We start from the raw sequence: 7,595 nt of genomic DNA on the forward strand, positions 1-7,595 counted from the left end.
ATGTGTGCTTTTACATGGAATGAACGGTTCCAAAGGCTGCTCAAACAAATAAAACCTTTAACTAAATCAACTGAAACTTTGTTTTGTTACTGCCTATAAATGAATGAAAATGCTGCGGTATTTTGTTGTCCTCATATTGGTTTGTTTTCTTTTAAAGAGAAGAACTTCGCTATTTGAGAGGCCCTGTTCATATTGATGGTTTTCAGATGCCTTTTAATTCAGAAACTCAGTTATATATTTGGTTTTGAAAAAACAATATTCGAGTTTGATTACTTTTTCTTTCCAAGTCTGGAAAGGAAGTTAACTGACTTTTATATTTCTCTAAGTTCTCTTTCAAGTGTGTTGACACTCATGTGGTTTTTGTGTGAGTTAGGATTCTTCTGCCTGTGATATTTTAAAATTCGGAAGCTAGTTTAAACAAGAATGAATTTAATTAGGAATCTAGGGCTTCTCCCGAAAGCCAAAGGCAGGAGCAGAGCAGCCATGGGAAGGTCCAAGAAATTGGGTTTCCCTTCTGTTCAGAGCTACTTTTGTTCAAGCTACTTTTGGGGTCACCTTGAGATCATCAGAGGTAGGAGACGGGCACATAAACTAAGAAGCATCCACTGACAGAGCCCGCGCATCCTGAGGGAGCTCTCACTGTTCACATTTCCCTCCCTTATTACTATGACCTAAAGTTGATATACGGCAAAAGGTAACTCCCAACCTGCTAGATGCTGAATATGCCAAGTTTATGTCCCCCGAAATCGAAGAATCACTTCTAAAGAACAATGGGGTTAAGAGTAGGAAAACATTATTGAGAGATAGCTCTAAGAGACAGGAGGGGACCTGAAAGTGGATGGTCCCCAAGGCCACTCCTCGAGGAATGTTCTTTGGAGCAAAATCACAAGTAGCTACAAAATCCCAAGATCAGTACAGTGTGAGCCCATCTGTAATCAACCGGTAAGTATAGTCACTTAGCTGATATTGATTCAGCAGGGAAGCAGGCCCTGTAACAGGGGTGCCTGGAAAGAACAGAGACATTTCCAGGGGAAAGGATGGGTCCAGATGCTCTGGTCACCCATGTGAGTGACTGATGTCTGTCTGGACTTCACTGGACCAGAGGACACCAATTGTAATATAGTTCCACGTTATTGCTTATCCCTTAGGGGAGGCAGGCAGGCCTGATTGCTGCATCTTTATCTTGAGACCTGAACCATCTTCAGATGTACCTCTGGCAGCAGTTCTGATGTTCCTACCTTTTTCCTGCTGACTCCCTCAACAGGCCTCTCCCTCTGATTGTATATTAATTTCTAACTTAGCTGCCTATAATAAAATCATCACCTCTGGAGCAGATGATGCTATGTTTCTTGTGTAGTTCCAGAATCCAGACAACGCTCCCCTAAACTCCAGTGCTGCCCTTTAGAAACTCCGTGAGTCTGGGTAGAATAAGGTGACATAAACAGCTCATTTTCAGTGGTGTTACAGGACTCAGCAGCAACATCCAGCCAACGTCTGCCACAGATGAAGGCTCCAAAGGGCTAATTCTGGATCTCTTAGTGCCAACCTTCCATTTGGAGATTCCTAGTTCTCTTCTATGTCATAGTCCTTTGGTGATGTCATAAATGGATGTTTCCTTCTAGCTAATTCTAGGGAATGAGTCTCAGGATGGAGTCTGCGTCTGGGATGACTTTGCTATTTTCTTGTTATAAGTTTTTCACATTATGAATTGAAAGACCCATTGAAAACTGCCCCACCATCTATTGATCATCTGTCTTTGGAAGCTACTACATAAGCTGTGCCAGCCTGTCCTGAGCTCCAACTGGTGTCACTGTCATTATTGCCACAAGTAGAGAACTGCTTTACCGAGAGGGCGCCTTCGGGCCCTCTTCTGTGCCCTTCCTCAGGGATGGTTCTTTGCTGCAGTGACAGCTGCCTTCTTCGATTCCATCCCCTACTGTAGGAGCCATCCCTCATGTGCCAGCACATGTGCCAGCATGATACAGTGATGAGGATGAGTTAGTTGGCTGGAGATCTGCAGTTCAGAGGAAAAGCTATAGCCATGCTCTTGGAAGGTTCAACTCTGTGGTGCTTGAAGGAACAGGCCACAGAAATCCCCTTTGGAGTGAGCTCTGAATGTGTCTGAGGGCTGATCTTAGGCACTGTGATGCTCACACATCAGCTCAGAGAGCAGTAGGCAGTGACACTTGGCAGGGGGCTCAGGGAGCCAGAGCACTACCAGGCAGCAGGGTGTCCCACAAGCCAAGGCCACAAAGAACTTCCCAGAGGGAAGAAGGGTCCTTCACATGCAGTGCTGCTGCAAGATCTGCTTAGAGGAGGATTGGGTGCTGAGATTTCCAAATTCAGGAGTCAGTGCTGACTTTGGCAAGAGGAATTGTGGGAGAAGCATAAGGATACAATCCTGAGAAGAAGAGCTGGGGATGATGAATTTAAGAGCTCTCCTAGGGGCAAACAGAGACTTGCTTGGGACAAGAGACAGCAGGGAAAGTGGGACCAAGGAAGACTGTCTCTGTTGTTTGTGTATCAAGGGGCAAAGGAACTTCAGATCTGCTTGGGCTAAGTGATCCAGCAGGGAGGGACAGCTTGAGGCCTAGGTGGAAGGGGAATGTCTGTGGAGGCAAGAGTGGGCCTGGTGCACGGGCCCAGGGGAGGGTTAGACCAGAGGGCCCAGCAAATCGTGTGCTGTCCTGGAGAGAAGACCACACTCACCGGTCCGGGACAGGTGCTAGTGGGTGGGGAGAAGTGACAGTGGGAGGGGTTTAGAAAGTTCTCTGTGGTTGTTTCCAGTTTTAATTGAGGCAGGAAGCTGAGGACTAGGAAGGCGGCCTTAAGTGTTTAAGGCGAGAGAAGAAAATATGAAGTGACTAATTCTCTAGGGATTGGGAGAGTAGATGTAAAGATTAGATATGCGCACAAATGTAGCATAATATGTGTATATTACATGCAAGTCTATACAGCTAACCTGTAAATACATGCATATAACAGGTGACTATATTCGTATAATTACAGTGTTCACATCTGTATTAATAGACGTAAACAAATACTCTGTATAACACACTATACCATAATTATAATTATAGTCTCTAATTTATACAATACACAAAATGATGTATAAATACATGTTCATATATCTTATGTGAATAAGGAAATCTATGAACTAATATATAATAACACTGTTAAATCATTCATATTAAATTATGTATAATTAAAAACATTTGTTGTGAATTATCTACCTCCACCTCAACGATGAATGCAGAACACAGTGCAAAAGATGTAGTGAAATAGAAACTGTAAAAACATAAGAAAAAAGAAACAGAAGTTTAAGATTTCCTTCCTTGAACCCCCCTTCATCTCTAGCATGGAAACTTCATGAAGGTCAGGTCCAGATCTGCCCCTACTTCAGTGTCTGGGCATAAAGGGGCACTCAGTACATATTTATTAAATGAATAAAAATATATTTTGTTTACTAAGAACCACATTTGTTGTCTTTTTGAACATCTTGGGTTCCTTTCAGTTACTTATTAGTGATATCTTAGTGCGAGTAATGTGATTAAACTTATTTCATGCTTTGAGAAATCATGTATCGCCCCATGGCATTGTGGGCAACACTTACTAATTTGTAATATTCATTTTTCAATCTCAGCACCCAAATATACAGAAGAAGGAGGAGGAAGAAGAAAAGGAGGAGGAGATTTTATATTTAGTAAATGTCCATGTTCCTTCACATCAACAACTTCATTGCAATTCATTTAATTTTAGAAGTTTCACAAATAGGTATTAAAACCCACTGAGCCCCCTTGGAAGCCTATAACAGCTTAGAAAATTGTGTTTCCGGGTTTTCAAGGGTAAGATATGAGAGCTTTTCTAGATGTCACATGTTGCTTTTTTTGGCAATAAAATCACTTAATGACAGAAACCTTTCTAAATGTCTGTTTTTGCAATGTTCTTGCCATAGCACAATTTTTCTGGCAGCAAAAGGTTCCTTTCTCCCTCACTGGTAAATGTCACCTTGCCCTTGCAGGGGCAGGTGGAATTGCTTATTTATTTTAAACTGCTTCTAAGCCTCAATCCGTGTGACCTGGCTGTGGTTGCTCATACCCAGGGCGGAAGCGCCTGCTCTCCCCTCCATATCGGTCTCTGCCGGCTTAGTTAGAAACATCCTCCTACCACTTCTGAGCAGGCATCTGTTTGAGACTTGCTTGTTTCCAGGAGGATTAGCACAGTTCAGTACTAGGCTGTTTAATCTGCAAATCCCCTTCATGGGAATTTGGGATCTGCGATCACAGCAAAATACTGGAAGCTGAGCAGGTGTGCAGAGCCAAGCAATCTCACACCACCTGGAGCTCCAGGTGACGCTCGGGTACCTCTGCACCCCCATGACACCTGCCTGTCTGGCTCCTGCAGAGAATGAGCACCAGCCGTCAATCGACAAAACTAAGTAGCAGAAGGAAATTTCTTTCTTTTTTTGAAAAGACAAAAGCTAATAGAAACCGAAGTCCTAATACTGGTCACTCATCCTGGTGAGTGGAGGTCATCACCCCCTAGCATAGAGACATTGACCCAGTAGGCCAGATAAGCAGAGAATGGACAGAACTCTCCTGGAGACAGCTGTTTCCACAGAAGAGTCCCTTGAATTCCTCAGTCATGGCTTCTGGCCACGGGGCTCACTGGGTTTTGCCCAGATCAGAAATTCAGGTTAAAGTGGCAAGAGCACCCCAAACTCTAGAGGCCCAAAAGAAGGCTATGATGTTGCCCATCAAACCTGCTCGCTCTCCCCTGCTCTGATCTGTTCCTTCCCTCTGCTCAGTCCCTGAGGAACCCCGGGTGCTGTGACTGCCTCCAGCTAATTGGCCCTCCTCTTCTCTTTGCACTTGCAGTCTCCTAGCTGGGGACTGAATTGTTTCTTCTGCGGGTCTGGGTAGCCTATGGTGCTTGGTGACTGAGCCCTTATCTGCCAATATCATTTTGTTAGTGGAGGAGAAGGTGCCTTGTATTCTCTCCCAGAAAGCTCCCTGGAGCAGAGCCGGTGAACTGAGAGCCTTCTCCATCCCAGAGAGAGTGGATCACCAGAACATTGCCAAGAATCAGGTGCAAATAAGGGTCATCAGATTCCCCAACAAAGGAAGTCACCTGTCCCCTATGTGATGCCTTCTTTATTGCTTTTATCAGAAACAAGGATCAGGCTTTGCTTCGTTGTCACACCTTGTTGTCTTCTTCCCCCTAAACTGCGGGGTCTCCTTGCACCCCAGTATGATGCAGGCACAAGGGAGGTGTCTGGTATTAGCACCTGTGTGGCATTTAAGGGCAGGTGCTTTCCTGCCATTACATAGCCAGACATCCCTGAGTGACGTGGACGTGTACTAAGACCGCGACACTGGGCAGTGTTGCCGTGCGAACCTCAGAGCCTCCTTACACACACACAGACTGGGTCATTCCACGTGACTCGACGCAGCCTAAGAGGCACGGTAAGCAAACATGACATGCATGAGGCTGCTGTCAGTGTCACAGGCACTCGGTGGGCCTTTCGCTTTACACATTAAAAATATGGCAAATACTTAAATCTCTGTAACACTCATTATTATAAAGCACTTGTCATGAACTACCATAATTACATGCGCTGTGGTTTTACACAACTGTCAGTAGGTTTGCACCATCATCACTGCAAATGCATGAACAATTCCTTGCACTAGGATTTTAGGACAGCGCAAGGAATGGGGTCACTAGGTGATAGGAGTTTCTTTTTAAAAAATCTTCTGGGACCACTGCAGGCTATGTGGACTGTCATTGACAGATTTGTCATTGTGCGACACATGACTGTGTACCTCCCCCACCTCCAGCTTTGTAACTGATTCTGAAGGAATGAATGGATGAATGAAGAAATTAGATTATTGGCAACATTCTTCCAATAATCAGAAAAGCAAATTTTATAATGCTGCCCCTGTCTCTCAGCTTCTACTAATGCAGACTGGGGGACATTAACCAAAGTACTGTGTAATAAACACTAACACAATTCCATGAGAGAGTGGACCGTGCCATCCTCAATCTGGCTTGATTCAAGAATAAACTTGTGTTTATCTTGTAGAATAAGCTCTTCTGCAGTAGCAATGGGACCATCTGCACTTGAGACAGTCTTTCGAGTTGAGTTTGTCAACTCCTCTGCCTTAAAATTGACCTCTTTGCTTTACATTATAAACACCTTCCTACAATTTATATTTATTTTCCAGTACTTGCAGAGATTTTTACAGAACAAGTATATTTTTAAAAAACTGCTTTATTGAGGCATAACCAATACATGATAAATTAAACATTCATAAAACTGTATAGCATTTGGTAGTGACACAGGGGAAAGAAACCCCCAACGGCTAGATGTCTCGAATGAGTTCATACTCTCTAAAATTGAAGGATAAATTTTAGGAACACTGGAGGTTATGAGCAGAATATATTTATTGGAGAAAAGAAAGCTTCTGTCTGAGAGAGAGACAGACGGGCTCCTGAGTGAGTTGCCAAGGACCCTGCCTTTTCTAGGGATTTTTATAGAACAAAACCACAAGATGCGGTGGAACCAAGGTGGAGAAACATGGGAACCTGCAAGGTGGGCATGAAGTGGGACCAACCGATAAGATTGCAAGCATAATTGTTCAGGAAAAATTGATTAAATCAGGGTCAAATGGAGAAGCCAGTCCTGTGGCAAGCAGGCATGAACACAGAACAGGGGCTGGGTGGGTGGCTCTTCCTGGCTTTCTCAGGGTGACAGAGACCTATTTAGAATTTGTCAATTCCTGATGCTTATCCTTAGGAAGTAGGCGGGTGCATTTCTTTGTCTTCTGTCTTGAGGTCTGGCCCACAGTGGAAGGTGTCTGTTTCCCCCACAGTTGCAAGGCATCTCACCTTCTGCACTGGCTCCTTCAAGGACCTGGCCCTATCTGACTGTCTATAATATTTTTATCTAACTTAGCTGCCTATACCAGTAGGTTTTGGTGTACAGTGTAAACCAATACCAGAATCAAGTGAGAGAGCAGATCCAATCCCTCACAGTTTGCTTGCATATCTGTAAACCTTCTCACCCACTCCCAAGCCGCCAGGGATCCATTTTCCATCACGAGCCACAGACTGAGCTAGCCTTCCTTGTTCTCTCCCTTTTACATAGGTTTCTTATTCTTAAACCATTACTTTATTATTTTAGATCTCCCTGAGAGTTCAATTGCATTGAAACTGCTGTTTGCTTTTCAGAGTTTTCTCTGTAGCTTCCCAAACAGCTTTCATTGTCTGTTTGCGTTGGACTTTCTCTTTTAGGCTGCTCATTCTTCTCGTCTAGCTGCTGGGCTTCGTGTACTTAGAAAGAAGGACTAGGCAAGGAGTGTGTACTTCCTTGCTTTTAAATAAGACAGCTTTTCCTCAAGGTAGAGGTAGCCTTATGCCAGGCAGGATAGGTGTTGTCAGCCTTTGGACTTCAAGCTTCTTGAAGGGAAAGGGCTATGGGATTCCAGTAGTCTTAGCTCTCCCCAGATAGTTTGTTAATTTATTGCAAAACCTATGTGCATTTTTGCTGTATTTGGTGTACTGTATGTATGAGTGTATGTTTGCATGCACGGGCA

This window comes from Cavia porcellus, unplaced genomic scaffold (assembly GCF_034190915.1).
Source record: "Cavia porcellus strain 051 isolate PalLab524CR breed Dunkin Hartley unplaced genomic scaffold, mCavPor4.1 scaffold_15, whole genome shotgun sequence".
NCBI lineage: Eukaryota > Metazoa > Chordata > Mammalia > Rodentia > Caviidae > Cavia > Cavia porcellus.